The sequence below is a fragment of the Lutra lutra genome, chromosome 7, assembly GCF_902655055.1.
Source record: "Lutra lutra chromosome 7, mLutLut1.2, whole genome shotgun sequence".
Classification (NCBI taxonomy): Eukaryota; Metazoa; Chordata; class Mammalia; order Carnivora; family Mustelidae; genus Lutra; species Lutra lutra.
In genome coordinates this window covers 121987235-122009830 of record NC_062284.1, presented here as the reverse complement: position 1 = coordinate 122009830, position 22596 = coordinate 121987235, and the positions used below count along the sequence as shown (strand labels likewise).

Below are 22596 nucleotides of genomic sequence, written 5' to 3'. Positions count from 1 at the left end.
AAGTCTTGAGAATACAATATGGCATGGTCATTTCTGTTGTGTGTTTTACAACACCACAAGGCAGTTCTCAAATTCTCAGTGGATTCTGACTGGGTGTCCAATGAATTTAACTCAATTCTGACACTCTCTACTTAGAGATAGTGGCTCAAAGACTCAAAGAAACATTCACTTATATTTAGTTTAAAAGATATGATAAAGGATACAGATGAACAGTTAAATGAAGAGCACAAAATCCAGAAGGTCCTGAGCCTAAGAACTACCCGTCTTGGGGAACTGCGATATACCACTCTCCAGCATGTGGATGCATTTATCAACCTAAAGCTCATTGATTATTCTTGTTCAAGAATTTTTTTTTTTAAAGATCTTATTTATTTGACAGAGAGAGATCAGAAGTAGGCAGAGCAGCAGGCAGAGAGAGAAGGGGAAGCAGGCTCCCCGCTGAGCAGAGAGCCCGACGTGGGGCTCGATCCCAGGCCCCTGAGATCATGACCCGAGCCGAAGGCAGAGGCTTAACCCACTGAGCCACCCAGGTGCCCCTCAAGAATTTTTGTACATATTTAATTTCTAGCCCATCCCCCTTTCCTGGAGTTCAGTGAGCTGGATTGAAAGTTCCAGCTTTCCAGTCACTTGGCCTTTGCTGGTGATGAGCCCTCTAAGGCTACCTCATGGCCCTTTCCTAATTCACCTCATTAGCATAAGCTAAGGTATAATTGAAAGGAGCTCATTATGAATAACAAAAAAACATTGCTATCACTCAGGAAATTACAAGCATTTTAGGAGTTTTGCTTCAGGAAGCTGGGATAGAGACCAAATATATTTTTAATCATACCACACCATCCTATATAAAACAAGCATTTTCTTTTATTCTCTAAATTTGCTAAAGTGCAGAATAAGTAGAACTAATAAATGCGTCATTTTACAAATAAAAACAATGCATTTTTTCTTAAGCAAACTTTTTCCTTTTTGATGTCCATGTTTGGTATTTTACAATCATGCCACAATTATGTCAGTGGAAAGAGGATAGAAAGGCAATCAAGTTACTTAAGCTTATATTAGGCAATTATAGAAAATGTAGTGCTATGCTAATAAACCATGGCTAATTTTGTCAATAAATAAGTCTTGGATTATAAATTTTTCTACATTATATTTCCCAAATCTCTGCAGTACATCCATAAGAGATAATGCTAGACAGATTCTATGATACTGATGTTTTAAGTGCATTTTTACATAAATATTCTTCAACCATAACTATGTCAAAACTTGCTACTGTTAAAAAAGAGAATGGCGCCTGGTTGGCTCAGTCATTAAGTGTCTGTCTTCAGCTCAGGTCATGATCCCAGGGTCCTCCGATCAAGCCCCACCTTGGGCTCCTTGCTCCTCGGGGAAGCCTGCTTCTCCCTCTCCCACTCTCCCTGCTTGTGTTCTCTCTCTCACTGTGTCTCTCTGTCAAATCAATTTTAAAAATCTTAAAAAAAAAACAAAAGAAGAGACAACACGTTCTAAATAGAACTTGCTTGTGTTAAAACCCATATCACCAATTAGAGACTTACTACCCAACTTAATTACAGTTTCTGACTCTCTCAGAAATGGAATCTTAAACCAGTCAATCTGGAATTACCTGGTCAGCTCTAGTAAGGTAATCTGTCTGATGAACACTATCATCTGCTAAAGGAAGGTGACCTTGCCACAAACAATGTGTTCTTTGGTAATACAGCTTTCTTGTCCCACCCCCTTCTGCTTATAAAAGTCTTTTATTTTGTATAGTTCTTCAGAGCTCTTATCTGTTTGCTAGATGGGATGCTGCCTGATTCATGAATCCTTGAATAAAACCAGTAAGATCTTTAAAATTTACTCAGCTGAATTCTGTTTGTTTGTTTTTTTTAACACTACACTTTCATATTTTAGATATACAGAGAAAAGGATTGCTTGAGTACAAAAGACTCTTAATCCTTTTATGTCACCAAAGGCTAACTTTTGCCTTTAATGAATTGCATTTGCATTGTGTATAGTGTGTGTCTGTGTGAGTGTGTGTGTGTGTGTGTGTGTGTGTGTGTGTGCATACATTTGGTGTTAGTAGTATGATGAATTGGAAGAAGAGAGGGGTAGTACTTTCTTTCCTTGTAGCTAGCTATCCACTTGTTTACCAAATTCATATTAAACCCATATTATGTATGGAAAACTGGGCTAAGAGAGTAAATATACCCATGTCTTTAAAAAGTAAAGTTTAGCTGCGAAGATAAACATTAAATAAATAAATCCAATAAAGTATGATCAGTGTCATGGTATGTCCACCTATTATATGAATATTTGCTAGATGATATGACCTAGTTTAGGTGAGTAAGGGAAGGCTTAAGTGCAGAACAGATATTTAACTGAATAACGAGTAGGAAAGTAGGAGGTAGCTAAGAAAAAAAAAAAAGAAAGTGAGAAAATCATACCCACACATCAATACATGTTTTCTTTTATTCTGAAATTTTAATTTCTACATTTTGTTTATATGTGTGTGTTTAGTGCTTTTGTTTGGGCACATGGTAGAGAGTATTTCAACAGAACTGAGTAAGTAACATCTGCAAGGATCTTCCATCATTATCCAAAAAGGCTAATTCTTAGATAACTTGTTTTACCTTTTGCAAAATAAAACATGATAGACTTTGGACTCTGATGAATAGGTACTTGGGTACTAGTTGTGTAACTGGGTGGAGTTTTTAACCAAGCAGCTATCTTTAATTCAAACAGTTAATCAATTGATATTAATTAAAATATAAACATAAATTAATTAAAATAAAATAGAAAATAAAATATGAATATATATAAAAATATAAAATATGTTAGTTGTGTTACTTAAGTGAAATTTTTAACCACGCAGACGGCCTTAATTCAGTTAGTCAATTGATAGTAATTAAAATATAAATGTAGAAATAAATTAAAATACAAAATATTAAAAGAGCAATTAACATATTAATTAAAATTTCACTTCTGCTAGTGGTTAGTGGGCCAGAAGAAATAGATGTCATGGAGGATGATGAGTAGGAGTATACAGACTAGGGGAAATACATAGATTGAGGAATGTAGACTGATTCATGAAGCAGAGCGTCCATTGTACACATATACTGACACACTGAATTTAAGAAGAGGTAATGAGGGCTAGAAGGATAGTAATGATCACTGACAGTTGGATATTGCTCTAAAGCAACACAAAAATATGTATTCACACCTATTCTTTGTTTTGATCATTATCTCAAGTCATCTTCAATCCAATTTCTTAACCTTTTACATAGTGTAAGACAGGATGTAATACATTTTGTATTCCAAATGTGCCATTAATTATTGTGGATTTGGGCAGGACACTTAAAGCAGGTTTTCCTTGGGCAACGTATTTTTATAATATAAAATTTTCATTTTCCCTCAAAATAAAAAATTAAGATCCACTCCCTTTGTAGAATAAACTATGAAATTTAGTTTATCTATCATTGTTTCCTATAAAATTCTTATTATCTAATGCAACCAAGAGTCAATAACACAGAAATAGTGAGTATTTGTAATAATGTCCTCAGGCTCAGCATTATTGACAAGCACATTTCTAACTACCAACTGATAAAGGAATCATGATTTAATTAAATTTGTGTATTAAGGATGAGTGGTGCTTTTTGCTGTTGAGAAAGCACTTTTATTTACTTAATAAGCAATATTGAGAGACTATTGTGCATTAGAGCTCAAAAACAAATCAGGTAAAACCTTATTCATATAAAGTTGGCAGCTAGAGACAAATAAACAAAAATTCACAGTCCACTGTACTAAGTACTTTAATTTACATGCATGTGTGGTCTTATGACAGCACATTTGATCCTCACCATAAACATGTAAGTTAGATTAAGGCAGAAAGTTCAAGTAATTTGTCTAATTGCCAGGAGTTTACAGGAGCAGTGTTTAAATCTTAATCTTTTACTCCAAAGTCTATATTTTTCTCAATAACTTCTGATTATTTGAAATAAGAATCCGTGGACACATATACATACATCCATAAGTAGATCTTTACAGTTCAAACCCATTTTGTTCGAGGGTCAACTGTATTTTGAGAAGTTTCTTATATGCACATTCAAATTCCTGATTTATTCTTTCAGCTAAGATGCATATATGAATACATATGTGTAATCCACCAAACCACAAACTCAACTATGGTATAGGGTGCCTATCTCCAGGAGGGCTTCACAGTCAGCCACATACAGAACTATATATATCCTGTCTCTGTGAGCCCACATGCCTTGGTCTGACCCTGAATCGCCACTCAGGATTCCTTTCCTCCCACTGTGATTTCCAATTTTTTATTTTGTCACTTTCTCACTCATACAAATTGGCGTACCTCCCTTTTAGGGACCTCTTTTGCCAACCAAGAGGGATTCAACAAGATCTGTCCTTTTCAGGTCATTAAATATTTTATTATACCTTTCCCCAAAGCAATTGATGTCAGCTAGCCCTGGACCTCCACAATTAAGGGAACAAATGGGAAGCAACCTATTAGTGATCCTTGAAAGTAAGTAAGGATCAGCCCCAAGGCAATATGTAGCCACCAATTCTAGACAGAGTTTTATATAATTTTATGTATCATCTCCAGTGAACTTGTGTTATCTATGTCTTAATAGGTATATTGGGCATTCTTCTCTATTATAAATATAGTTATATACGTGGGAACCTCTCAGCCTAAAAATAACGCACCCTGAGCCAGTTCTTGACCTAAATAAGACCGTCATAAATGTGCCCATGGCCAGAGTAAAACCCATATATATTGCTCCTAAAAGCTGTCCCAAGATTGCACGACAAGAATTCTATCCAGAGAAAGCAGTTTTGCAACAATATCATGCGGGTGGTAGCATAGCTTTCCAGCATTCTTACTGTACCAGCCATTAATTCCGTTTCCAACTGAATAGAAATCATTGCATTTCTTCCTCACCTTTGCCGACTCTTGTTTCTTGCCTCCCTTTACATTATGTGTATTTTAGTATGCAGTTTGGCAATTGACTGCTTAGCAACTATAAAATTATTTTGGAGGAGAATCTATATTAAAAAAGCAACTTTCAATAATGTTGTAGTGCATGTCCCTGGAAAACTAATTTTAGTAGGAAGAGATGTTCAGCCAATACTAATATGCTAAAGAGTATGAACATACATATTAGTGTATCTACTCATAATAAAAATGGGAAGTTAATCTTTATAGTCTTTGTTTTAATTATTTTTCTGAGGAAGTATCCTATTTATCTATTGTTTGACTCTCTTCCTAAACCAATATTATTAAGTTAAGAATTATTTCTTCTTAATCATTACAGTTTCTACATTTGTCTTTGTGATATGCTTATCTCTTTTTATATGTAGGAAAAATAAAGCATACATTGTATTACAATGATGTCAAGTCATTCCAAAACTTTCCGGACATGAAAATTTGCAACTATTCAAGTTGACAACATGCCTAAGTGTGTATGTGGGGAGGGTATAGTGACAATTGTGCATTTAGAATGATATACTAGGAAGCTTAAAGATATAATATACAAAAGAGGAAAGATCATGGTCATAGGAAAGCAAACAGAATATACAGTTATTCTAGTCTTCCCCAGCATGTTTTTTTCTAAGAATTTTATTTTTCTCCCCAATTTCATTATAGAAGCAGGAATAACCATAGCACACCATGTCTTCTCTTCCTAGACAGAATTGATTGGTCTTGCAGTAAGACATGGGGTTCAGAATTGGTTGATAATGGAAATACCCTGGCTGCCAACACCACTAAGTCACCCCAGATGGATGATTCAGTGGCTGGGAACCAACTGCAAGTTGAACCCGTGAGATCCTTTGTCCAGATTTGTGCACTTGGTCCCAGCATTGCTGGAGCATGAACTCCTTGGATACGTGAATCATACTGTGTACAATCAAAGAACCACCACAGCCCATATTTTCTGTTTTATGAACTGAAATGGAGGAAAATATTCTATAGATACAAAGGGGCTGAATATAGAGATACTTGGAAAGGAGCAGAGAAAAATAGAGAAAAAGTCTTAACACTTTAAATCCTTGGATTCATTATAATGAATGATTATAATGGATCATTATAATTCATTCCTGCCATTGGTTTTTGAATCCAAGAATCTCCTTAGTACATTACTCCTTTTTGAATCAATCAGTTTGAGTTGAGTAGATTTTACTTTGCCCAAACAAATGTTAACTATACTAAATGGTACTGGAGGGCTGTATCAAAAGAGCAACAAAGTGGACAGCCATCGCAGCCACACCAAAGGGCTGTTTGGGCCATGATCTAGTATCAGGAAACACAACAATCACTGTGAAAGCCTCACTGATCAGGGGATTTAACATAAATTGTGTGAAACCACTGCACACAACTGTTGTTCTCCTGCAACTGCATTCTCAGGCACTTCTCTGGACCATGTTTAGCTGTCCATACTGCAAAAACACTGTATACACTGTATGCAACCTTGGGCCCAAGTGCCTGTATGGAAGAAACAGGGAATAGTTCTCAGACTACATCAGATGCTCACTCCATTCAAAAAACGTGGAAGCCAGTAAGACAAGAGGCAGACTGAGAACTACTGGGTAGAGATGATTGACTTCCCGTACTTCCCTAGAGCTGACCACACAGACGAGTCTCAATCAGCACCCTTTGCTCTGTTTCCCTCTCTTTCCTGACCCAGCTCTGATTATCACAGTAGTTAACATTTTTTCCTGTCCTATATATTTGTAGTCAGGAAAATGGAAAAAAATAAAATGCTTTGGGATCCGGGATTTTCTGAAGCAGAGTAGATTACCTTTTAAGATCTATGACTTCAGAGCTTAACGTAGCAAAGGGTGTATGCAGTTCCTGCTTTCCTTCCATCTGCATTAGAGACAGAATGAGCTTATGGTGGTTGGCATCTTGAGTACATGTTTTCAGGGATGGTATTTGGTATATTTACTGAATGTGTGTGTGTATGTTTTGTTTTTATTATTATTATTATTATATTATATATTATATATATTATATTATATATTAAAAATAAATTATTTTATTATTATTATGGAGTTCTTTAAGATGTCTGAGAACTACTAACTTCAGATAAAAGTATTCTTGACAAATCTTAACATCAGTCTATTTCTTATAATTTTTCTTATTATTTTGAATTGGTGGGGTTCATTCCAGGGTGATAACAGATGATTTGCAACTTGCTAGTGATCATCTTAAGGCAAACCACCTTTGTTCATTAGTTTGATGTTCCTGTTTGGGCAGTGTTTTCTAGAATTCCTGCCTAATTTGATCAATTTCAGGACTCGTAAGCTAAGATTGAGGAGACTGAACCATAAAGGTCATCATATGACCATTATATTCATAACATAACTTGTACTTTAATTCATTACTTTAGTCTAATTTTAAACCATTTTATCTGAAGTCCAGAATGAGACGATAAACAGAAATCTTGCAGTTTTTAGTACAAAGCTCAACATAGATTTAATTAAGAGATTGAAAATATCAAAGATACGGAACAAGATGAAGAAGTTACCAAATGTTGAGGGACTGGAGGAGGACGGATTGATAGAGAATCTCGAATGTTTGTATGAAAGACAAGCTGAGACAGGTGGCCATCAGGCAGGTCATTAGGGGCTGTAGCAGAAAGGATTCTGCCTACAGACTGTAGCATGTTTATGTGATAAGATGTGTTCTGTTCTGGTGTGTTTAAAGGATGAATGCAGTGTGGTGGCCAAAAACCTCTGACTAAGGAGGACATGTTTACATTACATTACAAAATATACCTTACTTGAGGATGCAAAATAGGTTAATTGGAAAGAATAAAATGTAGTGACTTCTGGACTCAGTGTAATTGACTCCCACTGGCACATGAGGGCAATGTGCCAGGTTCTAGTGTTGGCAGGGAGTGAGTTCTCAATTAGGCAAATCTCTCCATTTCTTAACCACCAGCCTTGCTAATGCTCTGGTCTTTGGCCGAGATTATTGCAATAATCTTCTAACAAGTCCCCTTGCTGCTCCTCTTGCCCCTTTACAGTCTACTTGCCACATGTCAGCCCAAGAGATCCCTTCAATTTGTTAAGTTACATTACATCACCTGTCTGCTCAGTGACCTCCAATAGTTCTCACTCTCTCAGTAAAAGCCAAAGTTCTCATGGCTTATAAGATGCTATATGTTCTGCTTCCCCTACTCCTTACTGTTCTGATGTTAAATCCTACTCCCCTTCTGTGAGTTCATTTACCTCAACCCACAGGTGACTCCTCACTCTGTCTCCAATGTGCAAGGCACACATCTTCCTCAGTGCCTTTGCACCTGCTGTTTCCTCTCTCCAGCATGTTCTCCCCTATATAGATGTATGTATACTCCAGCCCCTCCTCAGGACTCAGGTTAGGTTTCAGCCCCTCAGAGAGGCCTTCTGGGCTTATTGTGTCCCTGAGTGCTTGAAATCCATCTCTACAACTATAATTTTCTGTATAGTAATTATCAACTATATATAAATATATATGTGTATGCTTTTATTTTGTTTAATCCTCTATTTTCTGATATCTAAACACAAGCTCTGCCTGTTTTATTCACTGATTTATCCCAGCACCTGAAAGTGTCTGATACATAGTATGTTCTCAATACATATTGCATATTTGTTAAAGGAACCTGGCCTTTCCTTGAATACTCAGAGATGCTGGAAATTACTATTTACTTCCTTTAGGGGATATAGAAATACAAATCACATATGCATATGTGTAAAATTCACTTACGTTTAATGAACCAGAAGAGAGGAAATTATCAAAAAACAGTGGAAGGAAGTATAATTAAGAAAGAGGAAGAGGAAAAAAAAAAAGTGGAATGTCAAAGTTAAGGAGTTCCAAAAGTAAAAATTCTAAAGGAAATCCTAGAGGGATTTCCTAAGGGAAATCCCTAAGGGGGAGCCACTGGCTCAAAACTGTAAGATCATCAGCCACATTTAAGAGGAGGAGATTTTTAATTTGGGGGAGGATGTGAGCAATACATGAAAAGATTTCAGTTACATGGACCTAGAAAAGAGAACCAGGACATCTTGGAGAAATGGGTGATTCCAAGTCTGGGGCAAGATATGCACCAGGAACATTCTGTATTAACAGAAATGTAACTTACTATTCAAAAGTTCCTGAAGAGTCAATTTGAAGAGAGTCTCATTGGTCAAAGATGAGACAATTTGAACATTAATAAAAATAATAAGTGCCATGGAGTGAAATACATTAAGTATGATTAAATACATGAATTCATAATGAAAACAAAATGAGCAAAGAAAACACACTGGTCATCATTGGGAGATTCTAAAAAGAATCATTATTTCAAGCTCATTATTTTGAAACTGCTAAATGAAAGGTGAGGCATTTCTATTATATTTTGGATAATTTTGGATAATAAACAGAAAACTTATAAACCAGGTATTAGATGAAGGGCTTTTTTTTTCCTTTTATAGAGGTCTTCATCTGATTAAGAAGACATTATAAAATTAGAAATTATCATGCTGAAACTTCTATTTGAATTAATGATTCTAGACACTGATCCCCAACAATTGTTAACATAAAAAAGAGAAACAATTGGCCATGATGTGTTTCCCGATAGAAGGACATGCCACCTACCAACCAAGCAGTCTTGCCAGAAGAAAAAAAAAAAAAAACTGAATCAGATCAAGGCTCTACAAATAGTTAGCAATTTACAGAATAACATATTAATCTGTGCCATGGAAATATAATCAGCACAGTGAAGACTGTAGGAAATGTAACAGGACAAACAACCCTATCTCCAACAAATAAATCACAAGGATAAATAAATTGGGCAGAACTTACAAAAAAGACTTCAAGAAACATCAACAAATTATGTTATTTGAATTTTATGTGGACTCTGATTCGAGCAAATTAAAACTAATAAACATAATGAGACAGTGGAAATTTGAACACTGAATGGGTTTTTGATGTTATTAAGGAATAATTATTAATTTCTCTTAGATATGACAAGGATAATAGAATACCTTTACCTCTTGAAATATTTGTGGTTGAAATCATATGATGTTTGGTATTTTCTTCATTAGTCATGTCCTCTATTTTCCCTCAAAATCCCTCCCTAATAGTTAACTCCTTGTGCTAAACCTGTGTTTGTCAGAAGCAGAGCCTGGGATGAGGATTATGTGCAAGTGATTTACTAAGGAAGTGTTCTTGTGAGAGACCTCTAAGAGCACAGATTCAGGATAGTGAAAAGAAAGAAGTCAAGCAAGATGAAGTCCCAGCCCCAGCCAAATTCTGCAGAGAAGCCCCGAAGTATTAATTGTAGTTCAGGGAGTATTTCAACTGGAGATCTGAAAAGGTCTCAAGAAATCTGGAAATGGGAGATCTGCAGGAGTGTTGAGTGGAAAGCAGTTAGCTTCATGGCCATGGAGAAACAGAGTGCTGAAGAGTACAACCTCAGGAATCAGAGGGCTGAAGTTTAAATTCTAAATCATGGCTCCTACATCTACTGTGACTCAGCATTCTCATCTGAAAAATGGGGATAATAATAGCACCTTCCTCACAGAGTCACAGGGATTAAATGAGACAATCCATAAATCCATTAAATGAGACAATCCCTATATAAATTGTTAGAATAATGCTAGGGTCATAAATCTTGAACAAATATGTGGAATTATTGACAATACATGCTTTAATTGAGAGATGTCCTGAAATATACAATTTGTTTTTAAGGACCCACAAAGTCAATAATAAATATAGGTGATAATAAATATACACTTGAGCAGATAGATGGTGGTTGTAAGAGTTAAAGCTGGGGACTGCCTTAGTTAGCTTCTTCAGGTAGCAGACTCCAAGACACTGATTAGTGTGTGCTGAGGAATACTTTGGGAACAGTGCCATAAGGGGCAAGAGAATAAGAACTAGAACCTTAGGAATACAGTGGAGGCAACATAGGATCGCACTTTCAGGGGGAACATATCTGAAAATGAGGCACAGACTCTAAATGCTACTTGAGTAAAGGGGCTTAAATCCTGGGATCTGTTGTAGTAAGAGCTTGAAGCCAGGAACAAGATAAGAACAAGGTAAGCAAAGTATTAGGTAAGAGCAGAAGGAACTTGAAGGCTAATTTGATGATATAGACTGAGTTATTTCATTTAAAGCTCACAATAACTCTATTTTTTAAAAAAAGGTGATTAGTACTGTCTTCATTTGAGAGATTAAAAATATTAAAGCTTAAGTAATGTGCCTAATTAATTCAGTAATGTGCCCAAGTTAACTCATTGATTAAGTGGAACAGTTGTGACTAAATCCCAGATCTTTTTAACTACATAGCTTGAGTGCTTAACTTCAATACTGAAATTTTTGTCCTAAGGTTTTTTGTTTTTGTTTTTGTTTTTTTAAGATTTTGTTTATTTATTTGACAGACAGAGATCACAAGTAGGTGGAGAGGCAGGCAGAGAGAGAGAAGGGGAAGCAGGCTCCCTGCTGAGCAGAGAGCCCTATGCTGAGCTCAATCCCAGGACCCTGGGATCATGAGTGAGCCAAAGGCAGAAGCTTTAACCCACTGAGCCACCCAGGCACCCCTAGTCCTAAACTTTTAAGGTTATTTTTGGTCATCATCAGGTACTTGATGATTAGTATCATGAGGTACCATATGTTATAGTTAGAATGTTGTCCCAAAGTATTAAACATTATTAGTGGATATCCAGGGCCAAAGCAAAAACATTACAAAGTTTTTGTGTTTTCTATGCTAGAACTCAGCCTCCAGTAGATGTGGGAGATGTGAAGCTAACTTTACTGTTGGTAAAAGTATGCTGACAGTGGGCTCAAAAAAAGAAAAACAACATACAGCTTGAGATTGATCAAGCCCATTGGTCTCAAGAATAGAAACAAATAAGTATGGTTAGAGCAATATTTTTTGCATCAGTGGTCATTAATAATATGTCAGCAAGCATGGGACCATTTCCATCCGGCTACTGTATTAATGCCAATTTAGGAACAGAATAGGAATAATTGGCTCAACATGACTACAGTCGCTTGTTTATCTAAGAATAAAACACTGAGAGGCATGTTGGCAAATTAAATGAAAATGAATCCTGCTCATAATCAAATAAAAATACAATATATCCAGAGAATGTTCTAGTGTTGAACTTTCCCCCATGCCCTATCTAACTGACTGGAATGACGAAGTGTCATTTTATGGAGCTTTTTGAGATGCATTTAAAGGGAAATCTTCATTTTATTATAAAGCTGGAATATAAGACATTGGCTTTTGTTATTCAAAATGGAAACAGATTTATTTTAAAGTGATCTTTTATTAAGCATAAAAATGCAAATTCTAGTATATTTTCAATCCAGGATGAATGTCTGGAGTCCTACACATATACAGAAAAACTACGAAAATACTGTTGCTATCCTTATAACCTAAGTGTTAGAATAAAAACTCCTAAGTGTTAGAATAAAAATAAAAATGTGGTACATCACTGCCAATACTCAGTACTTAAGGAAAAAAAGGTAAGTGAAAAGACCTTGTTCTGAATAAATAATGGTAGTTCAGATTTTTGGTATGCATTTTTCTGGTAAGATACAAACTCTTAAATGTTTTAGAAATGTGTGATGTTGGAATAAGTAGAAAAACAGGTTCAAGTCATTTTTTTTTTTAATCTGAACCTTTATTAATGCAGTAAGAACCTAAAAGATGCAGTAAGAGATTTCTACAAGGAGACCTAAAAAACCTGGCATATGGACTTGGGCATAATAAGTGCTCAGCTAATACTTAATATGTATCAAGAACTTAGAGAGAGTGTGAGTTTGACAATCAGATATGCAGGAAATGAAATTCTGGTTAGAAAATTTATCAGACCTCAGACGGCTTATTTAACTTCTTATCCCATAGTTTCCAAGTTTATAGTAGAGATTCTACTTAGGGAAAGAGGTGAAAAATAAAGGAATCTAATATGTGAGAGAATCTAAAATTATACTTCACACAAAAAGGCACATTTACTCATTTCATCCTTGGATAATTTTGAAGTTGAAATTTTCATTTCTAAAATGACTATGAACTGTTATTGATAGTATTGGCAGATTTAATAAAGAAGTCTATTCAAGATTATAGCAAAGCTGGTATATTTCCAGTACGGATAGACAATCTTAGGATAGGAATGGCCAAGAGGAGTGAGGAATAATTTGGTCTCTGAGATGCTCAGAAGGCTTAAAGACAAATTCCAGAGACAAAATGCCTTCCGGAATGATTCAGCTTATTTTATGTGGCTTGAAAGGTACCAGATATTTCAATGTTTAATTTTAAATATAAAATTTTATTTAATTTATCCTTCTTAAAGTTATACATGAGCAAATAATGGCATAAGGAACTGGATGACTGAATAACTGGGTGACTGAATAACTTCATAATTGAACTTGAAAAGTGAACTTGAACAGCAATATTAGTTGTAAAATTCTTAGCCATTTGCTGAAACCATTCCAGCTTCTAATTCTGACAAGTTCAAGTATTACATATTCTGATAACAGCATAGGAATCTACTTAAGAAAAAATAAAGTTGAGAAAGAATTGACAGGGTAAATCAACTTTAGCGACACCACCTACATCAACGTGACATCCATCTTTATTAAATAGCTACAAGACTTCTTGAGATTTTTATGATGAGAATTTCTCTTTTAGTCAACAAATCATAGTTTCAGACAGAACTATTCTGCACTCCTATTTGTATATATCAAATATATGCCACAGAATTATCATATCTACCCATATTAGTAAAAATTAATGTTTGATTAATGCATTAGATTATTAAAGGCATACTTTTGCACTTTTGCTCAGCTCCATATGGCATTTTTCTAAGGTAGAAATTTCACTAGAAAATTAAAGAAGCTGTTGAGTATTTTCTAGTTTTCATCTAAGAACTGTGATGTCTGGGGCGCCTGGGTGGCTCAGTGGGTTAAAGCCTCTGCCTTCAGCTCAGGTCATGGTCCCAGGGTCCTGGGGTCCAGCCCAGGGCTCTCTGCTCTCTGCTCAGTGGGGAGCTTGCTTCCTCCTCTCTCTGCCTGCCTCTCTGCCTGCTTGTGATCTCTCTCTCTGTCAAATAAATAAATAAAATCTTAAAAAAAAAAGAACTGTGATATCTGTCTTACTATTCCAATCGTGAGACTATTTCAAACAGTATGACAAAGAATTTTCTTGTATATATTGTTTATATAAAAAACCCCTGTGCACTTTTTTATCAATAAAAATTAAACACTTACAGCAAAACAAAAACAAAAACAAACAACAACAACAGAAAACAACTTGTAAATGTATCTTGAAATTCAGTCAAAAGAGTTTGGATATGATTCTATACATGAGGCATATGAAGAGAAAAAAGTTATTTTTTACTAGATTAAATTAAATATATTTTATTATAAAAGAAAACACCATTGTCAGTGTAGGTGATACAATGTAGATAACAGTTGGGATTCAAACAGAATTGAAACATTTCAAATACTTCTACTTCATATCAAGAAAAAAAATTGGCGGGGGGGAACCTTGGTTTAAAGTAGCTTTAAAAGGACAATTTGAGACTTCTGGAATGGCCAAGTGAAGAAAATGACAAAATCTCTCTCCAAAAAGCAATAATAAAAACTGCACAAGTCGTCAAAAATAACCATTTAAGGGCTCTGGAAATTAACCAAAACCATACAATAAATGAAAAACATGACTTTAAGAATATCAACTGAGCTTCAGTAAAAATAGTGGAGGATTGTGGAATTTTGGTCCAGGGCTGCTTTGTTCTTACCCATTCCACCTTTATCATCCAGAAGTTTACCTGGGGGTGCAGGCCACAATCTACCAGCAGACGCACGGGAAGAAAGGCTGCATATACAACACGGTATGAAAACTTAGAAAAGATTGCAAAAGGCCCAATGAGCTACTGGATTTTAAGAGATCTGTGGGTAAAATGTGAAAGTCCTACCCTTTCCAAGTGTTTGAGCATAACCTCTTCACAAGCCTTGGATGAGAACCAAGCTATGTTGACTCAAGAACTATGTCAAACAAACTAACCTTAAAAATCAAAACAAGAATCAAAGACAAAAATAGAAACAAATAACTGAGCAAAGACATCAGTCACCACAGTCTACAAATTAGTCCTACCAAGTCACTAACAAACAAACATAAAAATAGAAGCAAATATCAATCCTGGTGGAAATCAGAATCTAGAATTCCAGCAATATAAGTTTAAAGGTCCAGCTTTCAAAAAAATATTATGAGGTATATAAAGAAACTAGAATTTTTGACCCTTAAGAATTATGTTGTAATTTCTAGAGCAATAATTTAAAAATATCTACCAAAACACACACACACACACACACACACACACACACACACACACACACACACACATCTGGTAGATAATTCAACAAAAGAATTTAATGGCACATTAGACAATTATCAACATAACACCAAGAAAGGAAACAGAGGAGGAGAAAGAGAGAGACAGAGAGAGGGAGGGAGAGATGAAGGTGTGAAACATATGGGTAACAAATAGCAAAATGACAGATATAAATCCAACCATATCAATAATGATATTAAGCATTCATGGATTAAAAACTCTAATCAAAAGACAAAGATGTCAGAATCGATAAAAAACTTAAAACAAACTAAAAACTTTTAAATATTCAAATATATACCTCCTATAAGAGGCACTCTTTAGATTCTAAGACATAATTAATCAAAAGTAAAAGGAGGAAAAGAGAGCACCATGCAATAGTAACCATGAAAGAGCCGTAGTGACTACTCATATCAAACAAGACATTAAGAAAAAAAATTGCTTTCAGATACAAGATGGACATTTTCTAATTATAAAAGTTCAACTCAGGACACCTGGGTGGCTCAGTAGGTTAAGCCTCTGCCTTCGGCTCAGGTCATGATCTCAGGGTCCTGAGATAGAGCCCCACATCGGGCTCTCTGCTCAGCGGGGAGCCTGCTTCCCCTCTCTCTCTGCCTGCCTCTCTGCCTACTTGTGATCTCTGTCAAATAAATAAATAAAATCTTTAAAAAAAATCAACTGACTTGGGAAGCATAATTATTATAAACACTCATGCACCTAACAAAAGATTCAAAAAATAACATGTAGCAGATTTAGATAACTTAAAGGATAAATAGAAAATGCAACAAAAATATTTGGACACTTCAGTGTCCTACTTCTGCCAATAATTAGCTCAGTTAGAGTGAAAATCAGCAAGAATATTAACGACATGAGACATAAGATTATAAAAGACATTAGTGATGAAGATGACCAAAGAGATATTCATAGAACACACTATCCAACAGCAGTTTGGAAAGATTTATGTGCTAGGCCATAAGAATTCTCAAGAAATGTAGAATAATTGGATTCCTATAAGGTGTGTTCTCTAATCATTACGGAATTACATTAGAAATCAAAAAAGAAAAAAGAACATGAGAAATCCAAAAATATTTGGAAATTAACCAGCACACTTCTAAACAACCAATGAACTAAAGAATAAATCAAAAAGGAAATCAGAAAACATTTTGAGTTGAACAAAAATGAAAACACAATATGTAGAAATTCATGGCACATATCTAAAACAGTGCTTAGAAAAAAAATTTATAAATGAAATGCCTGGATTTGAAAAGAAATATTTGAAAGAAATAACTTATAAATTCATTTTAGAAAGCTAGAAAATAAAAGAGCAAATTAAACATAACACAAGAAAAAAGAAAGAAAGACAATTAGAAAAGAAATAAGGGCACCTGGGTGGCTGATCAGACTCTTGGTTTCAGCTCAGGTCATGTTTTCTTGCATGATGGGATCCAGCAGAGTTAGTCTCTGTGCTCAGTGGGGTGTCTGCTTGAGATTCTCTCTCTCTCTCCTTGGGTCCCTCCCCCAACTCTCAGGCACAGGTGTGCACGTTCTCTCTCCCTTTTTCTCTCTCTGTCAAATAAATAAATCCTAAAAGAAAATAAAAGAAATAAATGATTTCAAATATGAAAAAAATACTACAAAAGAGAATCCCCAAAATTTTATTTTAAAAAATCAACATACCTGTCAAATATTTACTTACAGTTGGCAAGAAAATAAGAGTAGACACAAATGACCAAAACAGAAATAAAAGGGAGGCTGGTGTTACTGATTTTACAGAATTTTAAAAAATCACAAGAGAATATTATGAACAATATTTTGCCAACAAATTGTATAATGTGATTAAAATGGAAAAAAATACTAAAAAGATAAAAATTACTAAATCTGAACAAAAATAAGAACAACAAAAATAGAATATATGAAGAGATGTATGACAAATGAAATTAAATTAATGACTACATATCTTCTAAGTAAAGACCAGCCTCCCATGGCTGCCTGGTGAATATAATTAGCCGTGATAACGTACAAGTAATAACAACGCCTTGTGAACTCCTCCGGGAGAGGAAAGAAGCAAAAGAAATGGAAAAATTTCTTTCAGAAATAGAGGGGGAGGGAACACTTCCTGATTCATTTTGTGAGGCAGGAGGGGAAAAAAAAGACATCAATAATAATAATAAAAATGTACTAGACAATAGATTTCATGAATACGGTTGCAAAAATCCTCAAGAAAATATTAGCAAATAAATCCAGCCATGTAGGAAAATGATTATATGTACACCATGCCCAAATGAGGTTCGTGTCAAGAATGCAATGTTGGTGTAATATTTGTAAATCAATTAATGTAAGGCACCATATTAATAAAGTAGCAAAACCTCATGATCATATTAATAAATGCACAAATACATTTTGAAAAATCTTAGATCCACTGATGATAACTTCTAACAGATTAAGAATAGAACTTCCTAAAATGATAAAGAGTATCTACATAAGTCCTATAGCTATAGCTTTTTTTATGATTTTGGTGGAAAACATTTGATCTTTCACCACTAAAGTAAAAACTTTACTGAGTTGGTGAAACCCCAAATGCTTCCCCCTTAATATTAGGAAAATGGCAAGGATGCCTGCTCTTACTGCTTTTATTCAACATTGCATGCACTGAAGTTACAGGCAGTGAATTAGACAGAAAAACAGAAGAAAATAATAAAAAAAAATAATAAAAGGTATTCAAGTTGAAAAGAAAGAAGATTGTTTTATTTGCAGATGACCTAATTCTGTATGTAGAAAATCCAAATAAGTCACAAAAAGTAGCAAAACTTTCAAATAAGTTCAGGATCAAGATCACAGGATTTGACATCCATACAGAAAAATCAATTATATTTCTATACTAGGAGTGAACTTTTGCAAATGAAATTAGAAAAACAATGTCATTCACAATTACATAAAAAAAAATCAATAAAATTCTCAAAAGTAACATTAACAAAAGCAGTGCAAGACTGTGTACTGAAAATTTCAAAATGCTTCTGTGAGAAAGAAGATCTAAATAAGTGGAGAGACATTCCATATTCATGAATCAGAAGATTCAAATGGCAATGCACCATAAATTGATCTATAGATTTAATTAAGTCAATTTCATAACCCCTATAAGCCTTGTGGGTTATAGAAATTGACAAGCTGATTCTAAAGTTTACAGGGAGAGGCAAAGGATGCAGACTAGCCAAAACTACTTGACAAGAGAATGAGGTTAAGCACTTAAACATTTTCCAATTTCAAACCTTGCTATAAATCTATACTAGTCAAGGCAGCAGGGCCCTGGCATTAGGATAAAGCTTATAGATAAACTGAACAAAAATGAGAGTTCAAAATTAAACCCTTTATGTTAATGGTTAAAGAGAGCAAGACCACAGTAAGATTTATGGGTCTAAATTTTTTGTTCAACAACAACCACCTGGGAGTTTTATAAAACACATAGTTACCTAGTAACAGGACCAAAAAAAAAAAAAAAAAAAAGAAAGAAAGAAAGAAAAGTAAAAGAAAAGTTGGATAAAATTTAAGAGTCTTGCATCACAAGATTTATTTCAAAGTTACATTAAAGTAGTGCTAATTGTGGGGCAGTGTCAAAGATAAACACAGCCAGACATTAATTTGAAGGAGTGAGAACAGATTGTATTCAGTAACTACTGACTATAGGGGAAAGTGCTCAGCTCTATTCTGATGTTCAGAGGTGATCTGACCTTTGAAAGGGGAATAGAAAGTAGGAAGGGAAATGTCTGGGGTTTAAACAGTCAGGGAAGTGAAAATCACAAAGACAGAGAAGGGGGTAGAGGTGGTCCAAGTGAAACCCATATGGGTTTGCTAACAGGCACTTACCAAAGGTAAGCTTCTCCCTTCACGCAGAGACTGGGAAACAGGGGCCCTATCTTCAGGCATTGGCTGCAATGGACAGTAAATTCTTTTGGCAGCCTTGAGTTTTCTCAAGCAGGCACTTTAAGAGAGACTAGAGACATCCTATGGATACTGCCTGGAACTGTTAGAAACTATAGTAGTGTTTGCTCAAGTCTTTATAGGCCAAGATGGAGGCATAGTCAAGAAAAATATGACTACAGTTTGGTCAAGGGCAGAATCTTGGTCAGCAGGGATTTTAAAAAGTGCGCTGTAAGCCACCTACATGAAGACAATTGGAGTAATTACTGGAAATGTAATTTTTGAATTCTAACGAGAATTATTAAATAAAAACATTAAATTTTTTTAAAAGTGAGATATCGACTTAAAATATTTAGGAATCACCCTCGATGATTCATACACACACAAAAGTTTGCAAACCACATGTTGAGAGTGGCCACAATATTGGAAATGGATGTACATTGTAATTTTCACAACTGCTTGGATGAAAACAAAAATAAGGATATAATAATGATACCAAATGTATATAAAGAATATGTGTCAGGTTTATTTTGAGAACTTACATGTATCAACTCACTTTATTGCATATTATGTTTGGAATATTCTTTTATTGATAAAAGCCTTGGTAATCTGCAGGATGATGTTGTTGCATTTATAAAAATCAAGGTAATTACCAAGGATGCTTAGCGCAAAAGTGCCTAATATCCATGGCACGGATCTTCCCCGTGACAAAGTGGGTTTGTTCCATGGTCAAAAAATGTCAGACCATGACTGAAGTTTATGTTGTTATCAAAACTGCTGGAGGTTATTGGCTTCATCTATTCTGTGTTGGTTTTACAAAGAAAGTGCAACAGTCAGATTCGGAAGTCCTCTTGGGCTCAGCAAAAGCAGGTCCACCAAATTTGGGAAAAGATGACGGAAATCATGACCCAAGAGGTACAGACAAATAAAAGAAGTGGTCAGTAAATTTATTCCAGAGAGCATCAGAAAAGACATAGAAAAGACTCAGTCTATTTACTCACTCTGTGATGTCTTTGTTAGAAAAGTAAAAATGCTAAAGGAGCCCAAGTTTGAATTGAGAAAGCTCAAAGAGCTTCATGGTGAAGGTGGTAATTCTGGAAAAGCTACAGGGGATGAAATCAGTGTTAAAGTTGAATGAGCTCATGGATTGGGATACCAGTCCAAGAACCTGTTTAAAATTCAGACATTTAATGGTGACAAATAAAAAATCTTATTTGTGAAAATAAATAAATAAATAAGGCATTTTAATTTGACAATTTAGATGCCCACATTTTTAGAAAAACATAACCTACCAAAACTGAAAAAAGAAATAGGCAAATCTGAACAGTACTTCTTTTCTGCTCAGAACATTAAATCTATTATTTTAAAAATCCCAGAAAAATCTCCAGATTTAGATGATTTCACTAGCAAAGTCTTCCAAACATTTAAAACATTTTTTTAAATTTATTTATTTGACAGAGAGAGAGATCACAAGTAGGCAGAGGCAGGCAGAGAGACAGGAGGAACCAGGCTCCCTGCCGAGCAGAGAGCCTGATGCAGGGCTTGATCCCAGGACTCTGGGATCATGACCTGAGCCGAAGGCAGAGGCTTTAACCCACTGAGCCACCCAAGCGCCCCTCCAAACATTTAAATACAAAATCCTCTACTTAATAAAGATAAAATAATTCTTAGTTCCTTTTTTATTAAGTGAGAAGGAGCCTTCTATCAAAACCTATCAAGGACATAAAAAAAAAACTATAGATCAATTTCTCTAATGAATGATATTTCAAAAATCTAAACAAAACTTTAGCAAACTGAATCCCATAATACCCAAAATGGGATTAAAAGAGCCAAAGCCTTCATTCTTTTTACCTGTGTGAGATACTTTAGTTAAATTCCAAGAAAATTATTTGTTTCTTGGAGATTAGAAAAATAATAAAATTAGAGTACTAATCAATTAATAGAAACATAGAAATAAATGGAAATTTAAAAATTAAATGAAATAAAAGAGTGGCTATGTGCATGTCCTGACAATGTTCCTGAATTTAAAAATCCTGGAAAAAGAGTTTTGCAAACTAGCCAGTAAGATTTCTTTTTTCCCTATTTATTTGATGTCATCAGTATCAACAACACAAGTTCTTAGTGTTCCCTACTGTGAGTATTAGATTCAAATCTGTGTTTGTCTTTTAGTTTTTTGCTCTCTTCTTTTGCAGTCCTGAGGGAATGATATAACAGTACTTACTGTCACTCTATCAATTTAAAATTTTTTAAAAAATGAAAAATACTTATTTTTGAAAGTGATCACTTTTGCATTTAAAAATATTTGCAAATAAGAAATTTAAATATATTTCCATAGACCTCATAGTTATTATTGATCAAATAATTTTCAAGTAAATTAACCAGAAATAACATCTTGACAACTTTCCTAAAATTTTAGATCACTAACCAAGAAAAATTCACTTAAATTTTTATATTTTTCTCTTGATTTTCATCTCAGAATGGGTGACTGAATTATGCAGAAATGTTGATCTTATTTTAAAAGCCAATATTTTTGAAAAATAATATGAGATCATAAACTTCACTTAACAAGTGTCTCAGTGCTGAAGCTTTGAAGAAAATCCCAATGTCTTGGCTGTTATTTATAAAGTAAAAGAGAGTAGAGAAGTCAAGGAAACACAATAAAAATGATTCTCCCTTGCTTTAAGCCTCTTTGATATATAATTTTAGCCAGAGGAGTCTCAACGATACAGTTGATATTGATTTGAGCAGGTGATAGGATAACAACTGCCTTTAACCAAGAAAATTATTTTGTGTTCTGTAATGGGAAAAATGATAGTGGGCCAGGTGATTCATATTTTCAGCTCTGGGGCAAATCCATTGATTATTTTATATTTTATTGCCTCTGTGGTGGAAGTGGAAGATTTCTTCCTCATGTTCTTTTATTTTGTCAAATAAAAAATGGCAGTAGGATATTTTAGAGTCATAATCATTCAAGAATGAAGGGTGGGTTTGCAGAGTCATGGTGTTTGCCTCCCCTAGTGTTTTGCATGTTAAACACTTTATAATTGTCTACTAAATGCCTACAATATAGCGCAGTATCTTTGTGAGGTACTATTGGGAAGTATTAGCAAAGAGTAAATTTAATCCCAAAAGAATATGTGTGTTTGTGTGTGTGCAGGCATGTATGCAGGTACATGTATATTTTTCTCCTTTCTAGAAGTTCAGAAGACAATCAATGCAATGTTTTTGGATATTGTCTGTGATTAAAACAGTAGGTCACAGTGAGCATCTGAACAACTTTTTTAAAGCAAAGTTACAGAGAACTCCTTGAGCATT

The 22596-nt window shown here is 34.7% G+C and overlaps 1 pseudogene; it reads left to right on the top strand.

Moving 5' to 3' along the window:
- Positions 1-19203: 19203 nt before the first annotated feature.
- On the top strand, positions 19204-20457 carry LOC125104533 (40S ribosomal protein S3a-like; annotated as a pseudogene).
- Positions 20458-22596: the final 2139 nt, after the last annotated feature.